This window comes from Styela clava, chromosome 10, assembly GCF_964204865.1.
Source record: "Styela clava chromosome 10, kaStyClav1.hap1.2, whole genome shotgun sequence".
Taxonomy (NCBI): Eukaryota; Metazoa; Chordata; class Ascidiacea; order Stolidobranchia; family Styelidae; genus Styela; species Styela clava.
Genome location: NC_135259.1, coordinates 21,181,524 through 21,199,825, shown reverse-complemented (window position 1 = coordinate 21,199,825; position 18,302 = coordinate 21,181,524). Strand labels below are relative to the sequence as shown.

The window sequence follows — 18,302 nt, the reverse complement described above, 5'->3', positions numbered from 1 at the left end:
TATATACCGAATTCTATTTGTTTCGTCATTTATTGTTCAAAAAGAATTTGTGTGCCAACGGTATGACAGATGCGTGTCACAAATCCAAGTCTCAATGGAAGAATGTGACATGAACGTAGCGTCTTATATTACATTAGACATGTGTCCTTTCTGTCACATGAAGTCTAAAATATTTATGTGCCTCGAGTGAGGATCGAACTCACGACCTTGAGATTATGAGACTCACGCGCTGCCTACTGCGCCATCGAGGCTCCCATCAAAGCGAGCAATATATATAAAAAACTCTATTGGTTCGTCATTTATTGTTCGAAAAGGATTTGCGTGCCAACAGTATGACAGAAGCGTGTCACAAATCCAAGTCTCATTGGAAGACTGCGACATGGACGTAGCGTCTTATATTACATTAGACATGTGTTCTTTCTGTCACATGAAGTCTAAAATATTTATGTGCCTCGAGTGAGGATCGAACTCACGACCTTGAGATTATGAGACTCACGCGCTGCCTACTGCGCCATCGAGGCTCCCATCAAAGCGAGCAATATATATAACAAACTCTATTGGTTCGTCATTTATTGTTCGAAAAGGATTTGCGTGCCAACAGTATGACAGAAGCGTGTCACAAATCCAAGTCTCATTGGAAGACTGCGAAATAAACGTAGCGCCTTAGATTACATTAGACATGTGTTCTTTCGGTCGCATCAAGTCTAAAATATTTATGTGCCTCGAGTGAGGATCGAACTCACGACCTTGAGATTATGAGACTCACGCGCTGCCTACTGCGCCATCGAGGCTCCCATCAAAGCGAGCAATATATATACCAAATTCAATTTGTTTCGTCATTTATTGTTCAAAAAGAATTTGTGTGCCAACGGTATGACAGATGCGTGTCACAAATCCAAGTCTCAATGGAAGACTGCGACATGAACGTAGCGTCTTATATTACATTAGACATGTGTTCTTTCTGTCGCATGAAGTCTAAAATATTTATGTGCCTCGAGTGAGGATCGAACTCACGACCTTGAGATTATGAGACTCACGCGCTGCCCACTGCGCCATCGAGCCTATTTGTTTCGTCATTTATTGTTCAAAAAGAATTTGTGTGCCAACGGTATGACAGATGCGTGTCACAAATCCAAGTCTCAATGGAAGACTGCGACATGAACGTAGCGTCTTATATTACATTAGACATGTGTTCTTTCTGTCGCATGAAGTCTAAAATATTTATGTGCCTCGAGTGAGGATAGAACTCACGACCTTGAGATTATGAGACTCACGCGCTGCCTACTGCGCCATCGAGGCTCCCATCAAAGCGAGCAATATATATAACAAATTCTATTTGTTTCGTCATTTATTGTTCAAAAAGAATTTGTGTGCCAACGGTATGACAGATGCGTGTCACAAATCCAAGTCTCAATGGAAGAATGCGACATGAACGTAGCGTCTTATATTACATTAGACATGTGTTCTTTCTGTCGCATGAAGTCTAAAATAATTATGTGCCTCGAGTTAGGATCGAACCCACGACCTTGAGATTATGAGACTCACGCGCTGCCTACTGCGCCATCGAGGCTCCCATCAAAGCGAGCAATATATATAACAAACTCTATTGGTTCGTCATTTATTGTTCAAAAAGGATTTGCGTACCAACAGTATGACAGAAGCGTGTCACAAATCCAAGTCTCATTGGAAGACTGCGAAATAAACGTAGCGCCTTAGATTACATTAGACATGTGTTCTTTCTGTCGCATCAAGTCTAAAATATTTATGTGCCTCGAGTGAGGATCGAACTCACGACCTTGAGATTATGAGACTCACGCGCTGCCTACTGCACCATCGAGGCTTTATTGTTCAAAAAGGATTTGCGTACCAACAGTATGACAGAAGCGTGTCACAAATCCAAGTCTCATTGGAAGACTGCGAAATAAACGTAGCGCCTTAGATTACATTAGACATGTGTTCTTTCTGTCGCATCAAGTCTAAAATATTTATGTGCCTCGAGTGAGGATCGAACTCACGACCTTGAGATTATGAGACTCACGCGCTGCCTACTGCACCATCGAGGCTCCCATCAAAGCGAGCAATATATATAACAAATTCTATTTGTTTCGTCATTTATTGTTCAAAAAGGATTTGCGTGCCAACAGTATGACAGAAGCGTGTCACAAATCCAAGTCTCATTGGAAGACTGCGAAATAAACGTAGCGCCTTAGATTACATTAGACATGTGTTCTTTCGGTCGCATCAAGTCTAAAATATTTATGTGCCTCGAGTGAGGATCGAACTCACGACCTTGAGATTATGAGACTCACGCGCTGCCTACTGCGCCATCGAGGCTCCCATCAAAGCGAGCAATATATATACCAAATTCAATTTGTTTCGTCATTTATTGTTCAAAAAGAATTTGTGTGCCAACGGTATGACAGATGCGTGTCACAAATCCAAGTCTCAATGGAAGACTGCGACATGAACGTAGCGTCTTATATTACATTAGACATGTGTTCTTTCTGTCACATGAAGTCTAAAATATTTATGTGCCTCGAGTGAGGATCGAACTCACGACCTTGAGATTATGAGACTCACGCGCTGCCTACTGCGCCATCGAGGCTCCCATCAAAGCGAGCAATATATATAACAAACTCTATTGGTTCGTCATTTATTGTTCGAAAAGGATTTGCGTGCCAACAGTATGACAGAAGCGTGTCACAAATCCAAGTCTCATTGGAAGACTGCGAAATAAACGTAGCGCCTTAGATTACATTAGACATGTGTTCTTTCGGTCGCATCAAGTCTAAAATATTTATGTGCCTCGAGTGAGGATCGAACTCACGACCTTGAGATTATGAGACTCACGCGCTGACTACTGCGCCATCGAGGCTCCCATCAAAGCGAGCAATATATATACCAAATTCAATTTGTTTCGTCATTTATTGTTCAAAAAGAATTTGTGTGCCAACGGTATGACAGATGCGTGTCACAAATCCAAGTCTCAATGGAAGACTGCGACATGAACGTAGCGTCTTATATTACATTAGACATGTGTTCTTTCTGTCGCATGAAGTCTAAAATATTTATGTGCCTCGAGTGAGGATCGAACTCACGACCTTGAGATTATGAGACTCACGCGCTGCCCACTGCGCCATCGAGCCTATTTGTTTCGTCATTTATTGTTCAAAAAGAATTTGTGTGCCAACGGTATGACAGATGCGTGTCACAAATCCAAGTCTCAATGGAAGACTGCGACATGAACGTAGCGTCTTATATTACATTAGACATGTGTTCTTTCTGTCGCATGAAGTCTAAAATATTTATGTGCCTCGAGTGAGGATAGAACTCACGACCTTGAGATTATGAGACTCACGCGCTGCCTACTGCGCCATCGAGGCTCCCATCAAAGCGAGCAATATATATAACAAATTCTATTTGTTTCGTCATTTATTGTTCAAAAAGAATTTGTGTGCCAACGGTATGACAGATGCGTGTCACAAATCCAAGTCTCAATGGAAGAATGCGACATGAACGTAGCGTCTTATATTACATTAGACATGTGTTCTTTCTGTCGCATGAAGTCTAAAATAATTATGTGCCTCGAGTTAGGATCGAACCCACGACCTTGAGATTATGAGACTCACGCGCTGCCTACTGCGCCATCGAGGCTCCCATCAAAGCGAGCAATATATATAACAAACTCTATTGGTTCGTCATTTATTGTTCAAAAAGGATTTGCGTACCAACAGTATGACAGAAGCGTGTCACAAATCCAAGTCTCATTGGAAGACTGCGAAATAAACGTAGCGCCTTAGATTACATTAGACATGTGTTCTTTCTGTCGCATCAAGTCTAAAATATTTATGTGCCTCGAGTGAGGATCGAACTCACGACCTTGAGATTATGAGACTCACGCGCTGCCTACTGCACCATCGAGGCTTTATTGTTCAAAAAGGATTTGCGTACCAACAGTATGACAGAAGCGTGTCACAAATCCAAGTCTCATTGGAAGACTGCGAAATAAACGTAGCGCCTTAGATTACATTAGACATGTGTTCTTTCTGTCGCATCAAGTCTAAAATATTTATGTGCCTCGAGTGAGGATCGAACTCACGACCTTGAGATTATGAGACTCACGCGCTGCCTACTGCACCATCGAGGCTCCCATCAAAGCGAGCAATATATATAACAAATTCTATTTGTTTCGTCATTTATTGTTCAAAAAGGATTTACGTGCCAACAGTATGACAGAAGCGTGTCACAAATCCAAGTCTCATTGGAAGACTGCGAAATAAACGTAGCGCCTTAGATTACATTAGACATGTGTTCCTTTCTGTCGCATCAAGTCTAAAATATTTATGTGCCTCGAGTGAGGATCGAACTCACGACCTTGAGATTATGAGACTCACGCGTTGCCTACTGCGCCATCGAGGCTCCCATCAAAGCGAGCAATATATATAACAAATTCTATTGGTTCGTCATTTATTGTTCAAAAAGGATTTGCGTGCCAACAGTATGACAGAAGCGTGTCACAAATCCAAGTCTCATTGGAAGACTGCAAAATAAACGTAGCGCCTTAGATTACATAAGACATGTGTTCTTTCTGTCGCATCAAGTATAAAATATTTATGTGCCTCGAGTGAGGATCGAACTCACGACCTTGAGATTATGAGACTCACGCACTGCCTACTGCGCAATCCAGGCTTCTATCACGAAGAGCCATATATATAACAAAATCAATGAATAACGTTATTGATTATTCCGAAATGACTTGTGTGCCAGCATCATGACAAGAGCGGGTTACGAAACCAAGTCTCAATCAGACACTGCGACCTGAACGCAGCAGCTTAGATTACAATAGACGTGTTTATGTTCTTTCGCATCAGGTCTAAGTTATACGATCCGACCCGAGTTTAAGGATTTGTGTGCAAAAAATATGACAGAAGTGGGATTCGAACCCACGCCTCCATCGGAGACTGCGACCTGAACGCAGCGCCTTAGACCGCTCGGCCATTCTGCCTTTCTATGCGCACAGGGTAGCAAATAAAATATAGGAACCCTATTGAAATCTTATAAAGTGAAAACGAGTGAAGTAATTCAGTGTTTTAGGAAACCGAAATTGGAATCAACTCCAAAAGCTAGATATCACGGTAGATATGTCTTTCTGAACTGTTGCATCAGGTCTAAAGTATTTAATGTTCCCCAAGTGAGTATTGAACTCACGACCTTGAGACTCACACGCTGCCTACTGCGCCATAGAGGCCCCCATCACATCGGGAAATATGTTCAACAAAATCTACTATTTTTGCATTTATTGTTTGAAAAGTATTTGTGTGCCAACAGTATGACAAAAGCGTGTCACAAATCCAAGTCTCACTAGAAGACTGCGACATGGACGCAGCGACTTAGATTACATTAGACATGTGTTCTTTCTGTCGCATCAAGTCTAAAATATTTATGTGCCTCGAGTGCGGATCGAACTCACGACCTTGAGATTATGAGACTCACGCGCTGCCTACTGCGCCATCGAGGCTCCCATCAAAGCGAGCAATATATACAACAAATTCTATTTGTTTCGTCATTTATTGTTCAAAAAGAATTTGTGTGCCAACGGTATGACAGATGCGTGTCACAAATCCAAGTCTCAATGGAAGACTGCGACATGAACGTAGCGTCTTATATTACATTAGACATATGTTCTTTCTGTCGCATGAAGTCGAAAATATTTATGTGCTTCGAGTGAGGATCGAACTCACGACCTTGAGATTATGAGACTCACGCGCTGCCTACTGCGCCATCGAGGCTCCCATCAAAGCGAGCAATATATATAACAAATTCTATTGGTTCGTCATTTATTGTTCAAAAAAGATTTGCGTGCCAACAGTATGACAGAAGCGTGTCACAAATCCAAGTCTCATTAGAAGACTGCGAAATAAACGTAGCGCCTTAGATTACATTAGACATGTGTTCTTTCTGTCGCATCAAGTCTAAAATATTTATGTGCCTCGAGTGAGGATCGAACTCACGACCTTGAGATTATGAGACTCACGCGCTGCCTACTGCGCCATCGAGGCTCCTATTAAAGCGAGCAATATATATAACAAATTCTATTTGTTTCGTCATTTATTGTTCAAAAAGAATTTGTGTGCCAACGGTATGACAGATGCGTGTCACAAATCCAAGTCTCAATGGAAGACTGCGACATGAACGTAGGCGTCTTATATTACATTAGACATATGTTCTCTTTCTGTTGCATGAAGTCTAAAATGTTTATGTGCCTCGAGTGAGGATCGAACTCACGACCTTGAGATTATGAGACTCACGCGCTGCCTACTGCGCCATCGAGGCTCCCATCAAAGCGAGCAATATATATAACAAATTCTATTGGTTCGTCATTTATTGTTCAAAAAGGATTTGCGTGCCAACGGTATGACAGAAGCGTGTCACAAATCCAAGTCTCATTGGAAGACTGCGAAATAAACGTAGCGCCTTAGATCGAACTGACGACCTTGAGATTATGAGAGTCACGCACTGCCTACTGCGCAATCCAGGCTTCTATCACGAAGAGCCATATATATTACAAAGCAATGATTAACGTCATTGATTGTTATGAAATGACTTGTGTGCTAGCATTATTACAAGAGCGGGTTACGAAACCAAGTCTCAATCAGACACTGCGACCTGAACGCAGCAGCTTAGATTACAATAGACGTGTTTATGTTCTTTCGCACCAGGTCTAAGTTATACGATATGACCCGAGTTTGAGGATTTGTGTGCAAAAAATATGACAGAAGTGGGATTCGAACCCACGCCTCCATCGGAGACTGCGACCTGAACGCAGCGCCTTAGACCGCTCGGCCATCCTGCCTTTCTATGCACACAGGGTAGCAAATAAAATATAGGAACCCTATTGAAATCTCATAAAGTGAAAACGAGTGAAGTAATTCAGTGTTTTAGGAAACCGAAATTGGAATCAACTCCAAAAGCTAGATATCACGGTAGATATGTCTTTCTGGACTGTTGCATCAGGTCTAAAGTATTTAATGTTCCCCAAGTGAGTATTGAACTCACGACCTTGAGACTCACACACTGCCTACTGCGCCATAGAGGCCCCCATCAGATCGGGAAATATGTTCAACAAAATCTACTATTTTTGCATTTATTGTTTGAAAAGTATTTGTGTGCCAACAGTATGACAGAAGCGTGTCACAAATCCAATTCTCACTAGAAGACTGCGACATGGACGCAGCACCTTAGATTACATTAGACATGTGTTCTTTCTGTCGCATCAAGTCTAAAATAATTATATGCCTCGAGTGAGGATCGAACTCACGACCTTGAGATTATGAGACTCACGCGCTGCCTACTGCGCCATCGAGGCTCCCATCAAAGCGAGCAATATATATAACAAATTCAATTTGTTTCGTCATTTATTGTTCAAAAAGAATTTGTGTGCCAACGGTATGACAGATGCGTGTCACAAATCCAGGTCTCAATGGAAGACTGCGACATGAACGTAGCGTCTTATATTACATTAGACATGTGTTCTTTCTGTCGCATGAAGTCTAAAATATTTATGTGCCTCGAGTGAGGATCGAACTCACGACCTTGAGATTATGAGACTCACGCGCTGCCTACTGCGCCATCGAGGCTATTTGTTTCGTCATTTATTGTTCAAAAAGAATTTGTGTGCCAACGGTATGACAGATGCGTGTCACAAATCCAAGTCTCAATGGAAGACTGCGACATGAACGTAGCGTCTTATATTACATTAGACATGTGTTCTTTCTGTCGCATGAAGTCTAAAATATTTATGTGCCTCGAGTGAGGATCGAACTCACGACCTTGAGATTATGAGACTCACGCGCTGCCTACTGCGCCATCGAGGCTCCCATCAAAGCGAGCAATATATATAACAAACTCTATTGGTTCGTCATTTATTGTTCAAAAAGGATTTGCGTGCCAACAGTATGACAGAAGCGTGTCACAAATCCAAGTCTCATTGGAAGACTGCGAAGTAAACGTAGCGCCTTAGATTACATTAGACATGTGTTCTTTCTGTCGCATCAAGTCTAAAATATTTATGTGCCTCGAGTGAGGATCGAACTCACGACCTTGAGATTATGAGACTCACGCGCTGCCTACTGCGCCATCGAGGCTATTTGTTTCGTCATTTATTGTTCAAAAAGAATTTGTGTGCCAACGGTATGACAGATGCGTGTCACAAATCCAAGTCTCAATGGAAGACTGCGACATGAACGTAGCGTCTTATATTACATTAGACATGTGTTCTTTCTGTCGCATGAAGTCTAAAATATTTATGTGCCTCGAGTGAGGATCGAACTCACGACCTTGAGATTATGAGACTCACGCGCTGCCTACTGCGCCATCGAGGCTCCCATCAAAGCGAGCAATATATACAACAAATTCTATTTGTTTCGTCATTTATTGTTCAAAAAGAATTTGTGTGCCAACGGTATGACAGATGCGTGTCACAAATCCAAGTCTCAATGGAAGACTGCGACATGAACGTAGCGTCTTATATTACATTAGACATATGTTCTTTCTGTCGCATGAAGTCGAAAATATTTATGTGCTTCGAGTGAGGATCGAACTCACGACCTTGAGATTATGAGACTCACGCGCTGCCTACTGCGCCATCGAGGCTCCCATCAAAGCGAGCAATATATATAACAAATTCTATTGGTTCGTCATTTATTGTTCAAAAAGGATTTGCGTGCCAACAGTATGACAGAAGCGTGTCACAAATCCAAGTCTCATTAGAAGACTGCGAAATAAACGTAGCGCCTTAGATTACATTAGACATGTGTTCTTTCTGTCGCATCAAGTCTAAAATATTTATGTGCCTCGAGTGAGGATCGAACTCACGACCTTGAGATTATGAGACTCACGCGCTGCCTACTGCGCCATCGAGGCTCCTATTAAAGCGAGCAATATATATAACAAATTCTATTTGTTTCGTCATTTATTGTTCAAAAAGAATTTGTGTGCCAACGGTATGACAGATGCGTGTCACAAATCCAAGTCTCAATGGAAGACTGCGACATGAACGTAGGCGTCTTATATTACATTAGACATATGTTCTCTTTCTGTTGCATGAAGTCTAAAATGTTTATGTGCCTCGAGTGAGGATCGAACTCACGACCTTGAGATTATGAGACTCACGCGCTGCCTACTGCGCCATCGAGGCTCCCATCAAAGCGAGCAATATATATAACAAATTCTATTGGTTCGTCATTTATTGTTCAAAAAGGATTTGCGTGCCAACGGTATGACAGAAGCGTGTCACAAATCCAAGTCTCATTGGAAGACTGCGAAATAAACGTAGCGCCTTAGATCGAACTGACGACCTTGAGATTATGAGAGTCACGCACTGCCTACTGCGCAATCCAGGCTTCTATCACGAAGAGCCATATATATTACAAAGCAATGATTAACGTCATTGATTGTTATGAAATGACTTGTGTGCTAGCATTATTACAAGAGCGGGTTACGAAACCAAGTCTCAATCAGACACTGCGACCTGAACGCAGCAGCTTAGATTACAATAGACGTGTTTATGTTCTTTCGCACCAGGTCTAAGTTATACGATATGACCCGAGTTTGAGGATTTGTGTGCAAAAAATATGACAGAAGTGGGATTCGAACCCACGCCTCCATCGGAGACTGCGACCTGAACGCAGCGCCTTAGACCGCTCGGCCATCCTGCCTTTCTATGCACACAGGGTAGCAAATAAAATATAGGAACCCTATTGAAATCTCATAAAGTGAAAACGAGTGAAGTAATTCAGTGTTTTAGGAAACCGAAATTGGAATCAACTCCAAAAGCTAGATATCACGGTAGATATGTCTTTCTGGACTGTCGCATCAGGTCTAAAGTATTTAATGTTCCCCAAGTGAGTATTGAACTCACGACCTTGAGACTCACACACTGCCTACTGCGCCATAGAGGCCCCCATCACATCGGGAAATATGTTCAACAAAATCTACTATTTTTGCATTTATTGTTTGAAAAGTATTTGTGTGCCAACAGTATGACAGAAGCGTGTCACAAATCCAAGTCTCACTAGAAGACTGCGACATGGACGCAGCACCTTAGATTACATTAGACATGTGTTCTTTCTGTCGCATCAAGTCTAAAATAATTATATGCCTCGAGTGAGGATCGAACTCACGACCTTGAGATTATGAGACTCACGCGCTGCCTACTGCGCCATCGAGGCTCCCATCAAAGCGAGCAATATATATAACAAATTCAATTTGTTTCGTCATTTATTGTTCAAAAAGAATTTGTGTGCCAACGGTATGACAGATGCGTGTCACAAATCCAAGTCTCAATGGAAGACTGCGACATGAACGTAGCGTCTTATATTACATTAGACATGTGTTCTTTCTGTCGCATGAAGTCTAAAATATTTATGTGCCTCGAGTGAGGATCGAACTCACGACCTTGAGATTATGAGACTCACGCGCTGCCTACTGCGCCATCGAGGCTATTTGTTTCGTCATTTATTGTTCAAAAAGAATTTGTGTGCCAACGGTATGACAGATGCGTGTCACAAATCCAAGTCTCAATGGAAGACTGCGACATGAACGTAGCGTCTTATATTACATTAGACATGTGTTCTTTCTGTCGCATGAAGTCTAAAATATTTATGTGCCTCGAGTGAGGATCGAACTCACGACCTTGAGATTATGAGACTCACGCGCTGCCTACTGCGCCATCGAGGCTCCCATCACAGCGAGCAATATATATAACAAACTCTATTGGTTCGTCATTTATTGTTCAAAAAGGATTTGCGTGCCAACAGTATGACAGAAGCGTGTCACAAATCCAAGTCTCATTGGAAGACTGCGAAGTAAACGTAGCGCCTTAGATTACATTAGACATGTGTTCTTTCTGTCGCATCAAGTCTAAAATATTTATGTGCCTCGAGTGAGGATCGAACTCACGACCTTGAGATTATGAGACTCACGCGCTGCCTACTGCGCCATCGAGGCTATTTGTTTCGTCATTTATTGTTCAAAAATAATTTGTGTGCCAACGGTATGACAGATGCGTGTCACAAATCCAAGTCTCAATGGAAGACTGCGACATGAACGTAGCGTCTTATATTACATTAGACATGTGTTCTTTCTGTCGCATGAAGTCTAAAATATTTATGTGCCTCGAGTGAGGATCGAACTCACGACCTTGAGATTATGAGACTCACGCGCTGCCTACTGCGCCATCGAGGCTATTTGTTTCGTCATTTATTGTTCAAAAAGAATTTGTGTGCCAACGGTATGACAGATGCGTGTCACAAATCCAAGTCTCAATGGAAGACTGCGACATGAACGTAGCGTCTTATATTACATTAGACATGTGTTCTTTCTGTCGCATGAAGTCTAAAATATTTATGTGCCTCGAGTGAGGATCGAACTCACGACCTTGAGATTATGAGACTCACGCGCTGCCTACTGCGCCATCGAGGCTCCCATCAAAGCGAGCAATATATATAACAAATTCTATTTGTTTCGTCATTTATTGTTCAAAAAGAATTTGTGTGCCAACGGTATGACAGATGCGTGTCACAAATCCAAGTCTCAATGGAAGAATGCGACATGAACGTAGCGTCTTAGATTACATTAGACATGTGTTCTTTCTGTCGCATCAAGTCTAAAATATTTATGTGCCTCGAGTGAGGATCGAACTCACGACCTTGAGATTATGAGACTCACGCGCTGCCTACTGCGCCATCGAGGCTCCCATCAAAGCGAGCAATATATAATAAATTCTATTTGTTTCGTCATTTATTGTTCAAAAAGAATTTGTGTGCCAACGGTATGACAGATGCGTGTCACAAATCCAAGTCTCAATAGAAGACTGCGACATGAACGTAGCGTCTTATATTACATTAGACATGTGTTCTTTCTGTCGCATGAAGTCTAAAATATTTATGTGCCTCGAGTGAGGACCGAACTCACGACCTTGAGATTATGAGACTCACGCGCTGCCTACTGCGTCATCGAGGCTCCCATCAAAGCGAGCAATATATATAACAAATTCTATTGGTTCGTCATTTATTGTTCAAAAAGGATTTGCGTGCCAAAAGTATGACAGAAGCGTGTCACAAATCCAAGTCTCATTGGAAGACTGCTAAATAAACGTAGCGCCTTAGATTACATTAGACATGTGTTCTTTCTGTCGCATCAAGTCTAAAATATTTATGTGCCTCGAGTGAGGATCGAATTCACGACCTTGAGATTATGAGACTCACGCGCTGCCTACTGCGCCATCGAGGCTTCCATCAAAGCGAGCAATATATATAACAAATTCTATTGGTTCGTCATTTATTGTTCAAAAAGAATTTGTGTGCCAACGGTATGACAGATGCGTGTCACAAATCCAAGTCTCAATGGAAGACTGCGACATGAACGTAGCGTCTTATATTACATTAGACATGTGTTCTTTCTGTCGCATGAAGTCTAAAATATTTATGTGCCTCGAGTGAGGATCGAACTCACGACCTTGAGATTATGAGACTCACGCGCTGCCTACTGCGCCATCGAGGCTCCCAACAAAGCGAGCAATATATATAACAAATTCTATTTGTTTCGTCATTTATTGTTCAAAAAGAATTTGTGTGCCAACGGTATGACAGATGCGTGTCACAAATCCAAGTCTCAATCGAAGAATGCGACATGAACGTAGCGTCTTAGATTACATTAGACATGTGTTCTTTCTGTCGCATAAAGTCTAAAATATTTATGTGCCTCGAGTGAGGATCGAACTCACGACCTTGAGATTATGAGACTCACGCGCTGCCTACTGCGCCATCGAGGCTCCCATCAAAGCGAGCAATATATATAACAAATTCTATTTGTTTCGTCATTTATTGTTCAAAAAGAATTTGTGTGCCAACGGTATGACAGATGCGTGTCACAAATCCAAGTCTCAATGGAAGACTGCGACATGAACGTAGCGTCTTATATTACATTAGACATGTGTTCTTTCTGTCGCATGAAGTCTAAAATATTTATGTGCCTCGAGTGAGGATCGAACTCACGACCTTGAGATTATGAGACTCACGCGCTGCCTACTGCGCCATCGAGGCTCCCATCAAAGCGAGCAATATATATAACAAATTCTATTTGTTTCGTCATTTATTGTTCAAAAAGAATTTGTGTGCCAACGGTATGACAGATGCGTGTCACAAATCCAAGTCTCAATGGAAGACTGCGACATGAACGTAGCGTCTTATATTACATTAGACATGTGTTCTTTCTGTCGCATGAAGTCTAAAATATTTATGTGCCTCGAGTGAGGATCGAACTCACGACCTTGAGATTATGAGACTCACGCGCTGCCTACTGCGCCATCGAGGCTATTTGTTTCGTCATTTATTGTTCAAAAAGAATTTGTGTGCCAACGGTTTGACAGATGCGTGTCACAAATCCAAGTCTCAATGGAAGACTGCGACATGAACGTAGCGTCTTATATTACATTAGACATGTGTTCTTTCTGTCGCATGAAGTCTAAAATATTTATGTGCCTCGAGTGAGAATAGAAATCACGACCTTGAGATTATGAGACTCACGCGCTGCCTACTGCGCCATCGAGGCTCCCATCAAAGCGAGCAATATATATAACAAATTCTATTTGTTTCGTCATTTATTGTTCAAAAAGAATTTGTGTGCCAACGGTATGACAGATGCGTGTCACAAATCCAAGTCTCAATGGAAGAATGCGACATGAACGTAGCGTCTTATATTACATTAGACATGTGTTCTTTCTGTCGCATGAAGTCTAAAATATTTATGTGCCTCGAGTGAGGATCGAACTCACGACCTTGAGATTATGAGACTCACGCGCTGCCTACTGCGCCATCGAGGCTCCCATCAAAGCGAGCAATATATATAACAAACTCTATTGGTTCGTCATTTATTGTTCAAAAAGGATTTGCGTGCCAACAGTATGACAGAAGCGTGTCACAAATCCAAGTCTCATTGGAAGACTGCGAAGTAAACGTAGCGCCTTAGATTACATTAGACATGTGTTCTTTCTGTCGCATCAAGTCTAAAATATTTATGTGCCTCGAGTGAGGATCGAACTCACGACCTTGAGATTATGAGACTCACGCGCTGCCTACTGCGCCATCGAGTCTATTTGTTTCGTCATTTATTGTTCAAAAAGAATTTGTGTGCCAACGGTATGACAGATGCGTGTCACAAATCCAAGTCTCAATGGAAGACTGCGACATGAACGTAGCGTCTTATATTACATTAGACATGTGTTCTTTCTGTCGCATGAAGTCTAAAATATTTATGTGCCTCGAGTGAGGATCGAACTCACGACCTTGAGATTATGAGACTCACGCGCTGCCTACTGCGCCATCGAGGCTATTTGTTTCGTCATTTATTGTTCAAAAAGAATTTGTGTGCCAACGGTATGACAGATGCGTGTCACAAATCCAAGTCTCAATGGAAGACTGCGACATGAACGTAGCGTCTTATATTACATTAGACATGTGTTCTTTCTGTCGCATGAAGTCTAAAATATTTATGTGCCTCGAGTGAGGATCGAACTCACGACCTTGAGATTATGAGACTCACGCGCTGCCTACTGCGCCATCGAGGCTCCCATCAAAGCGAGCAATATATATAACAAATTCTATTTGTTTCGTCATTTATTGTTCAAAAAGAATTTGTGTGCCAACGGTATGACAGATGCGTGTCATAAATCCAAGTCTCAATGGAAGAATGCGACATGAACGTAGCGTCTTAGATTACATTAGACATGTGTTCTTTCTGTCGCATCAAGTCTAAAATATTTATGTGCCTCGAGTGAGGATCGAACTCACGACCTTGAGATTATGAGACTCACGCACTGCCTACTGCGCAATCCAGGCTTCTATCACAAAAAGCCATATATATAACAAAATCAATGAATAACGTCATTGATTGTTCTGAAATGACTTGTGTGCCAGCATCATGACAAGAGCGGGTTACGAAACCAAGTCTCAATCAGACACTGCGACCTGAACGCAGCAGATTAGATTACAATAGACATGTGTTTATGTTCTTTCGCATCAGGTCTGAGTTATACGATCCGACCCGAGTTTAAGAATTTGTGTGCAAAAAATATGACAGAAGTGGGATTCGAACCCACGCCTCCATCGGAGACTGCGACCTGAACGCAGCGCCTTAGACCGCTCGGCCATCCTGCCTTTCTATGCACACAGGGTAGCAAATAAAATATAGGAACCCTATTGAAATCTCATAAAGTGAAAACGAGTGAAGTAATTCAGTGTTTTAGGAAACCGAAATTGGAATCAACTCCAAAAGCTAGATATCACGGTAGATATGTCTTTCTGGACTGTCGCATCAGGTCTAAAGTATTTAATGTTCCCCAAGTGAGTATTGAATTCACGACCTTGAGACTCACACGCTGCCTACTGCGCCATAGAGGCCCCCATCACATCGGGAAATATGTTCAACAAAATCTACTATTTTTGCATTTATTGTTTGAAAAGTATTTGTGTGCCAACAGTATGACAGAAGCGTGTCACAAATCCAAGTCTCACTAGAAGACTGCGACATGGACGCAGCACCTTAGATTACATTAGACATGTGTTCTTTCTGTCGCATCAAGTCTAAAATAATTATATGCCTCGAGTGAGGATCGAACTCACGACCTTGAGATTATGAGACTCACGCGCTGCCTACTGCGCCATCGAGGCTCCCTTCAGAGCGAGCAATATATATATAAAAATTACACTTGTTTCGTCATTCATTGTTCGAAAAGGTTTTGTGTGCTAACAGTATGACAGAAGCATGTCACAAATCCAAGTCTCATGGAAGACTGCGACATAAACGTAGCGCCTTAGATTACATTAGACATGTGTTCTGTTCTGTCGCATCAAGATAAAATATGTTATGTGTCTAGAGTGAGGATTGAACTCACGACCGTGAGATTATGAGACTCACGAGCTGCCTACTGCGTCATCGAGGCTCCCATCAAATCGAGCAATATATATAAAAAAAATCTATTATTTTCGCATTTATTGTTCGAAAAAGATTTGTGTGCCATCAGTATGACAGAAGCGTGTCACAAATTCAAGTCTCAATGGAAGATTGCGAAATAAACGTAGCGCCTTAGATTACATTAGACATTTGTTCTTTCTGTCGCATCAAGTCTAAAATAGTTATGTGCCTCGAGTGAGGATCGAACTCACGACCTTGAGATTATGAGACTCACGCGCTGCCTACTGCGCCATCGAGGCTCCCATCAAAGCGAGCAATATTTATAACAAATTCTATTTGTTTCGTCATTTATTGTTCAAAAAGAATTTGTGTGCCAACGGTATGACAGATGCGTGTCACAAATCCAAGTGTCAATGGAAGACTGCGACATGAACGTAGCGTCTTATATTACATTAGACATGTGTTCTTTCTGTCGCATGAAGTCTAAAATATTTATGTGCCTCGAGTGAGGATAGAACTCACGACCTTGAGATTATGAGACTCACGCGCTGCTTACTGCGCCATCGAGGCTCCCATCAAAGCGAGCAATATATATACCGAATTCTATTTGTTTCGTCATTTATTGTTCAAAAAAAATTTGTGTGCCAACGGTATGACAGATGCGTGTCACAAATCCAAGTCTCAATGGAAGAATGCGACATGAACGTAGCGTCTTATATTACATTAGACATGTGTTCTTTCTGTCGCATGAAGTCTAAAATATTTATGTGCCTCGAGTGAGGATCGAACTCACGACCTTGAGATTATGAGACTCACGCGCTGCCTACTGCGCCATCGAGGCTCCCATCGAAGCGAGCAATATATATAACAAACTCTATTGGTTCGTCATTTATTGTTCGAAAAGGATTTGCGTGCCAACAGTATGACAGAAGCGTGCCACAAATCCAAGTCTCATTGGAAGACTGCTAAATAAACGTAGCGCCTTAGATTACATTAGACATGTGTTCTTTCTGTCGCATCAAGTCTAAAATATTTATGTGCCTCGAGTGAGGATCGAATTCACGACCTTGAGATTATGAGACTCACGCGCTGCCTACTGCGCCATCGAGGCTTCCATCAAAGCGAGCAATATATATAACAAATTCTATTGGTTCGTCATTTATTGTTCAAAAAGAATTTGTGTGCCAACGGTATGACAGATGCGTGTCATAAATCCAAGTCTCAATGGAAGAATGCGACATGAACGTAGCGTCTTAGATTACATTAGACATGTGTTCTTTCTGTCGCATCAAGTCTAAAATATTTATGTGCCTCGAGTGAGGATCGAACTCACGACCTTGAGATTATGAGACTCACGCACTGCCTACTGCGCAATCCAGGCTTCTATCACAAAAAGCCATATATATAACAAAATCAATGAATAACGTCATTGATTGTTCTGAAATGACTTGTGTGCCAGCATCATGACAAGAGCGGGTTACGAAACCAAGTCTCAATCAGACACTGCGACCTGAACGCAGCAGATTAGATTACAATAGACATGTGTTTATGTTCTTTCGCATCAGGTCTGAGTTATACGATCCGACCCGAGTTTAAGAATTTGTGTGCAAAAAATATGACAGAAGTGGGATTCGAACCCACGCCTCCATCGGAGACTGCGACCTGAACGCAGCGCCTTAGACCGCTCGGCCATCCTGCCTTTCTATGCACACAGGGTAGCAAATAAAATATAGGAACCCTATTGAAATCTCATAAAGTGAAAACGAGTGAAGTAATTCAGTGTTTTAGGAAACCGAAATTGGAATCAACTCCAAAAGCTAGATATCACGGTAGATATGTCTTTCTGGACTGTCGCATCAGGTCTAAAGTATTTAATGTTCCCCAAGTGAGTATTGAATTCACGACCTTGAGACTCACACGCTGCCTACTGCGCCATAGAGGCCCCCATCACATCGGGAAATATGTTCAACAAAATCTACTATTTTTGCATTTATTGTTTGAAAAGTATTTGTGTGCCAACAGTATGACAGAAGCGTGTCACAAATCCAAGTCTCACTAGAAGACTGCGACATGGACGCAGCACCTTAGATTACATTAGACATGTGTTCTTTCTGTCGCATCAAGTCTAAAATAATTATATGCCTCGAGTGAGGATCGAACTCACGACCTTGAGATTATGAGACTCACGCGCTGCCTACTGCGCCATCGAGGCTCCCTTCAGAGCGAGCAATATATATATAAAAATTACACTTGTTTCGTCATTCATTGTTCGAAAAGGTTTTGTGTGCTAACAGTATGACAGAAGCATGTCACAAATCCAAGTCTCATGG

The 18,302-nt window shown here is 41.9% G+C and overlaps 52 non-coding genes across 52 annotated transcripts; all 52 read right to left on the bottom strand.

Moving 5' to 3' along the window:
* Positions 1-178: 178 nt before the first annotated feature.
* On the bottom strand, positions 179-251 carry Trnam-cau (transfer RNA methionine (anticodon CAU)). Its single transcript has one exon. It is a non-coding gene; the product is annotated as a tRNA-Met (tRNA).
* Positions 252-448: 197 nt separating this feature from the next.
* On the bottom strand, positions 449-521 carry Trnam-cau (transfer RNA methionine (anticodon CAU)). The gene has a single exon. It is a non-coding gene; the product is annotated as a tRNA-Met (tRNA).
* A 197-nt stretch (positions 522-718) lies between these two features.
* Trnam-cau (transfer RNA methionine (anticodon CAU)) lies at positions 719-791 on the bottom strand. Its single transcript has one exon. It is a non-coding gene; the product is annotated as a tRNA-Met (tRNA).
* Positions 792-989: 198 nt separating this feature from the next.
* On the bottom strand, positions 990-1,062 carry Trnam-cau (transfer RNA methionine (anticodon CAU)). The gene has a single exon. It is a non-coding gene; the product is annotated as a tRNA-Met (tRNA).
* A 164-nt stretch (positions 1,063-1,226) lies between these two features.
* Positions 1,227-1,299, bottom strand: Trnam-cau (transfer RNA methionine (anticodon CAU)). Its single transcript has one exon. It is a non-coding gene; the product is annotated as a tRNA-Met (tRNA).
* A 468-nt stretch (positions 1,300-1,767) lies between these two features.
* Positions 1,768-1,840, bottom strand: Trnam-cau (transfer RNA methionine (anticodon CAU)). The gene has a single exon. It is a non-coding gene; the product is annotated as a tRNA-Met (tRNA).
* A 150-nt stretch (positions 1,841-1,990) lies between these two features.
* Positions 1,991-2,063, bottom strand: Trnam-cau (transfer RNA methionine (anticodon CAU)). The gene has a single exon. It is a non-coding gene; the product is annotated as a tRNA-Met (tRNA).
* A 198-nt stretch (positions 2,064-2,261) lies between these two features.
* Positions 2,262-2,334, bottom strand: Trnam-cau (transfer RNA methionine (anticodon CAU)). The gene has a single exon. It is a non-coding gene; the product is annotated as a tRNA-Met (tRNA).
* Positions 2,335-2,532: 198 nt separating this feature from the next.
* Trnam-cau (transfer RNA methionine (anticodon CAU)) lies at positions 2,533-2,605 on the bottom strand. The gene has a single exon. It is a non-coding gene; the product is annotated as a tRNA-Met (tRNA).
* A 197-nt stretch (positions 2,606-2,802) lies between these two features.
* On the bottom strand, positions 2,803-2,875 carry Trnam-cau (transfer RNA methionine (anticodon CAU)). The gene has a single exon. It is a non-coding gene; the product is annotated as a tRNA-Met (tRNA).
* Positions 2,876-3,073: 198 nt separating this feature from the next.
* Trnam-cau (transfer RNA methionine (anticodon CAU)) lies at positions 3,074-3,146 on the bottom strand. The gene has a single exon. It is a non-coding gene; the product is annotated as a tRNA-Met (tRNA).
* Positions 3,147-3,310: 164 nt separating this feature from the next.
* Positions 3,311-3,383, bottom strand: Trnam-cau (transfer RNA methionine (anticodon CAU)). The gene has a single exon. It is a non-coding gene; the product is annotated as a tRNA-Met (tRNA).
* Positions 3,384-3,851: 468 nt separating this feature from the next.
* Trnam-cau (transfer RNA methionine (anticodon CAU)) lies at positions 3,852-3,924 on the bottom strand. Its single transcript has one exon. It is a non-coding gene; the product is annotated as a tRNA-Met (tRNA).
* A 150-nt stretch (positions 3,925-4,074) lies between these two features.
* Trnam-cau (transfer RNA methionine (anticodon CAU)) lies at positions 4,075-4,147 on the bottom strand. Its single transcript has one exon. It is a non-coding gene; the product is annotated as a tRNA-Met (tRNA).
* A 199-nt stretch (positions 4,148-4,346) lies between these two features.
* Trnam-cau (transfer RNA methionine (anticodon CAU)) lies at positions 4,347-4,419 on the bottom strand. Its single transcript has one exon. It is a non-coding gene; the product is annotated as a tRNA-Met (tRNA).
* Positions 4,420-4,922: 503 nt separating this feature from the next.
* On the bottom strand, positions 4,923-5,005 carry Trnal-cag (transfer RNA leucine (anticodon CAG)). The gene has a single exon. It is a non-coding gene; the product is annotated as a tRNA-Leu (tRNA).
* Positions 5,006-5,716: 711 nt separating this feature from the next.
* Trnam-cau (transfer RNA methionine (anticodon CAU)) lies at positions 5,717-5,789 on the bottom strand. The gene has a single exon. It is a non-coding gene; the product is annotated as a tRNA-Met (tRNA).
* A 197-nt stretch (positions 5,790-5,986) lies between these two features.
* Positions 5,987-6,059, bottom strand: Trnam-cau (transfer RNA methionine (anticodon CAU)). Its single transcript has one exon. It is a non-coding gene; the product is annotated as a tRNA-Met (tRNA).
* Positions 6,060-6,260: 201 nt separating this feature from the next.
* Positions 6,261-6,333, bottom strand: Trnam-cau (transfer RNA methionine (anticodon CAU)). Its single transcript has one exon. It is a non-coding gene; the product is annotated as a tRNA-Met (tRNA).
* Positions 6,334-6,770: 437 nt separating this feature from the next.
* Trnal-cag (transfer RNA leucine (anticodon CAG)) lies at positions 6,771-6,853 on the bottom strand. The gene has a single exon. It is a non-coding gene; the product is annotated as a tRNA-Leu (tRNA).
* Positions 6,854-7,293: 440 nt separating this feature from the next.
* On the bottom strand, positions 7,294-7,366 carry Trnam-cau (transfer RNA methionine (anticodon CAU)). Its single transcript has one exon. It is a non-coding gene; the product is annotated as a tRNA-Met (tRNA).
* Positions 7,367-7,564: 198 nt separating this feature from the next.
* Trnam-cau (transfer RNA methionine (anticodon CAU)) lies at positions 7,565-7,637 on the bottom strand. The gene has a single exon. It is a non-coding gene; the product is annotated as a tRNA-Met (tRNA).
* Positions 7,638-7,801: 164 nt separating this feature from the next.
* Positions 7,802-7,874, bottom strand: Trnam-cau (transfer RNA methionine (anticodon CAU)). Its single transcript has one exon. It is a non-coding gene; the product is annotated as a tRNA-Met (tRNA).
* Positions 7,875-8,071: 197 nt separating this feature from the next.
* Positions 8,072-8,144, bottom strand: Trnam-cau (transfer RNA methionine (anticodon CAU)). The gene has a single exon. It is a non-coding gene; the product is annotated as a tRNA-Met (tRNA).
* Positions 8,145-8,308: 164 nt separating this feature from the next.
* Positions 8,309-8,381, bottom strand: Trnam-cau (transfer RNA methionine (anticodon CAU)). Its single transcript has one exon. It is a non-coding gene; the product is annotated as a tRNA-Met (tRNA).
* Positions 8,382-8,579: 198 nt separating this feature from the next.
* On the bottom strand, positions 8,580-8,652 carry Trnam-cau (transfer RNA methionine (anticodon CAU)). The gene has a single exon. It is a non-coding gene; the product is annotated as a tRNA-Met (tRNA).
* Positions 8,653-8,849: 197 nt separating this feature from the next.
* Trnam-cau (transfer RNA methionine (anticodon CAU)) lies at positions 8,850-8,922 on the bottom strand. Its single transcript has one exon. It is a non-coding gene; the product is annotated as a tRNA-Met (tRNA).
* Positions 8,923-9,123: 201 nt separating this feature from the next.
* Trnam-cau (transfer RNA methionine (anticodon CAU)) lies at positions 9,124-9,196 on the bottom strand. Its single transcript has one exon. It is a non-coding gene; the product is annotated as a tRNA-Met (tRNA).
* A 437-nt stretch (positions 9,197-9,633) lies between these two features.
* On the bottom strand, positions 9,634-9,716 carry Trnal-cag (transfer RNA leucine (anticodon CAG)). Its single transcript has one exon. It is a non-coding gene; the product is annotated as a tRNA-Leu (tRNA).
* Positions 9,717-10,156: 440 nt separating this feature from the next.
* On the bottom strand, positions 10,157-10,229 carry Trnam-cau (transfer RNA methionine (anticodon CAU)). Its single transcript has one exon. It is a non-coding gene; the product is annotated as a tRNA-Met (tRNA).
* Positions 10,230-10,427: 198 nt separating this feature from the next.
* On the bottom strand, positions 10,428-10,500 carry Trnam-cau (transfer RNA methionine (anticodon CAU)). The gene has a single exon. It is a non-coding gene; the product is annotated as a tRNA-Met (tRNA).
* Positions 10,501-10,664: 164 nt separating this feature from the next.
* Trnam-cau (transfer RNA methionine (anticodon CAU)) lies at positions 10,665-10,737 on the bottom strand. Its single transcript has one exon. It is a non-coding gene; the product is annotated as a tRNA-Met (tRNA).
* Positions 10,738-10,934: 197 nt separating this feature from the next.
* On the bottom strand, positions 10,935-11,007 carry Trnam-cau (transfer RNA methionine (anticodon CAU)). The gene has a single exon. It is a non-coding gene; the product is annotated as a tRNA-Met (tRNA).
* Positions 11,008-11,171: 164 nt separating this feature from the next.
* Trnam-cau (transfer RNA methionine (anticodon CAU)) lies at positions 11,172-11,244 on the bottom strand. Its single transcript has one exon. It is a non-coding gene; the product is annotated as a tRNA-Met (tRNA).
* Positions 11,245-11,408: 164 nt separating this feature from the next.
* Positions 11,409-11,481, bottom strand: Trnam-cau (transfer RNA methionine (anticodon CAU)). Its single transcript has one exon. It is a non-coding gene; the product is annotated as a tRNA-Met (tRNA).
* Positions 11,482-11,679: 198 nt separating this feature from the next.
* On the bottom strand, positions 11,680-11,752 carry Trnam-cau (transfer RNA methionine (anticodon CAU)). The gene has a single exon. It is a non-coding gene; the product is annotated as a tRNA-Met (tRNA).
* Positions 11,753-12,218: 466 nt separating this feature from the next.
* Trnam-cau (transfer RNA methionine (anticodon CAU)) lies at positions 12,219-12,291 on the bottom strand. The gene has a single exon. It is a non-coding gene; the product is annotated as a tRNA-Met (tRNA).
* Positions 12,292-12,488: 197 nt separating this feature from the next.
* Positions 12,489-12,561, bottom strand: Trnam-cau (transfer RNA methionine (anticodon CAU)). The gene has a single exon. It is a non-coding gene; the product is annotated as a tRNA-Met (tRNA).
* Positions 12,562-12,759: 198 nt separating this feature from the next.
* Trnam-cau (transfer RNA methionine (anticodon CAU)) lies at positions 12,760-12,832 on the bottom strand. The gene has a single exon. It is a non-coding gene; the product is annotated as a tRNA-Met (tRNA).
* Positions 12,833-13,030: 198 nt separating this feature from the next.
* On the bottom strand, positions 13,031-13,103 carry Trnam-cau (transfer RNA methionine (anticodon CAU)). The gene has a single exon. It is a non-coding gene; the product is annotated as a tRNA-Met (tRNA).
* Positions 13,104-13,301: 198 nt separating this feature from the next.
* On the bottom strand, positions 13,302-13,374 carry Trnam-cau (transfer RNA methionine (anticodon CAU)). The gene has a single exon. It is a non-coding gene; the product is annotated as a tRNA-Met (tRNA).
* A 435-nt stretch (positions 13,375-13,809) lies between these two features.
* On the bottom strand, positions 13,810-13,882 carry Trnam-cau (transfer RNA methionine (anticodon CAU)). Its single transcript has one exon. It is a non-coding gene; the product is annotated as a tRNA-Met (tRNA).
* A 197-nt stretch (positions 13,883-14,079) lies between these two features.
* Trnam-cau (transfer RNA methionine (anticodon CAU)) lies at positions 14,080-14,152 on the bottom strand. The gene has a single exon. It is a non-coding gene; the product is annotated as a tRNA-Met (tRNA).
* A 164-nt stretch (positions 14,153-14,316) lies between these two features.
* On the bottom strand, positions 14,317-14,389 carry Trnam-cau (transfer RNA methionine (anticodon CAU)). The gene has a single exon. It is a non-coding gene; the product is annotated as a tRNA-Met (tRNA).
* Positions 14,390-14,553: 164 nt separating this feature from the next.
* Trnam-cau (transfer RNA methionine (anticodon CAU)) lies at positions 14,554-14,626 on the bottom strand. The gene has a single exon. It is a non-coding gene; the product is annotated as a tRNA-Met (tRNA).
* Positions 14,627-15,132: 506 nt separating this feature from the next.
* Positions 15,133-15,215, bottom strand: Trnal-cag (transfer RNA leucine (anticodon CAG)). Its single transcript has one exon. It is a non-coding gene; the product is annotated as a tRNA-Leu (tRNA).
* A 440-nt stretch (positions 15,216-15,655) lies between these two features.
* Positions 15,656-15,728, bottom strand: Trnam-cau (transfer RNA methionine (anticodon CAU)). Its single transcript has one exon. It is a non-coding gene; the product is annotated as a tRNA-Met (tRNA).
* Positions 15,729-16,198: 470 nt separating this feature from the next.
* On the bottom strand, positions 16,199-16,271 carry Trnam-cau (transfer RNA methionine (anticodon CAU)). The gene has a single exon. It is a non-coding gene; the product is annotated as a tRNA-Met (tRNA).
* A 469-nt stretch (positions 16,272-16,740) lies between these two features.
* Trnam-cau (transfer RNA methionine (anticodon CAU)) lies at positions 16,741-16,813 on the bottom strand. Its single transcript has one exon. It is a non-coding gene; the product is annotated as a tRNA-Met (tRNA).
* Positions 16,814-17,010: 197 nt separating this feature from the next.
* Trnam-cau (transfer RNA methionine (anticodon CAU)) lies at positions 17,011-17,083 on the bottom strand. Its single transcript has one exon. It is a non-coding gene; the product is annotated as a tRNA-Met (tRNA).
* Positions 17,084-17,588: 505 nt separating this feature from the next.
* On the bottom strand, positions 17,589-17,671 carry Trnal-cag (transfer RNA leucine (anticodon CAG)). The gene has a single exon. It is a non-coding gene; the product is annotated as a tRNA-Leu (tRNA).
* Positions 17,672-18,111: 440 nt separating this feature from the next.
* Trnam-cau (transfer RNA methionine (anticodon CAU)) lies at positions 18,112-18,184 on the bottom strand. The gene has a single exon. It is a non-coding gene; the product is annotated as a tRNA-Met (tRNA).
* Positions 18,185-18,302: the final 118 nt, after the last annotated feature.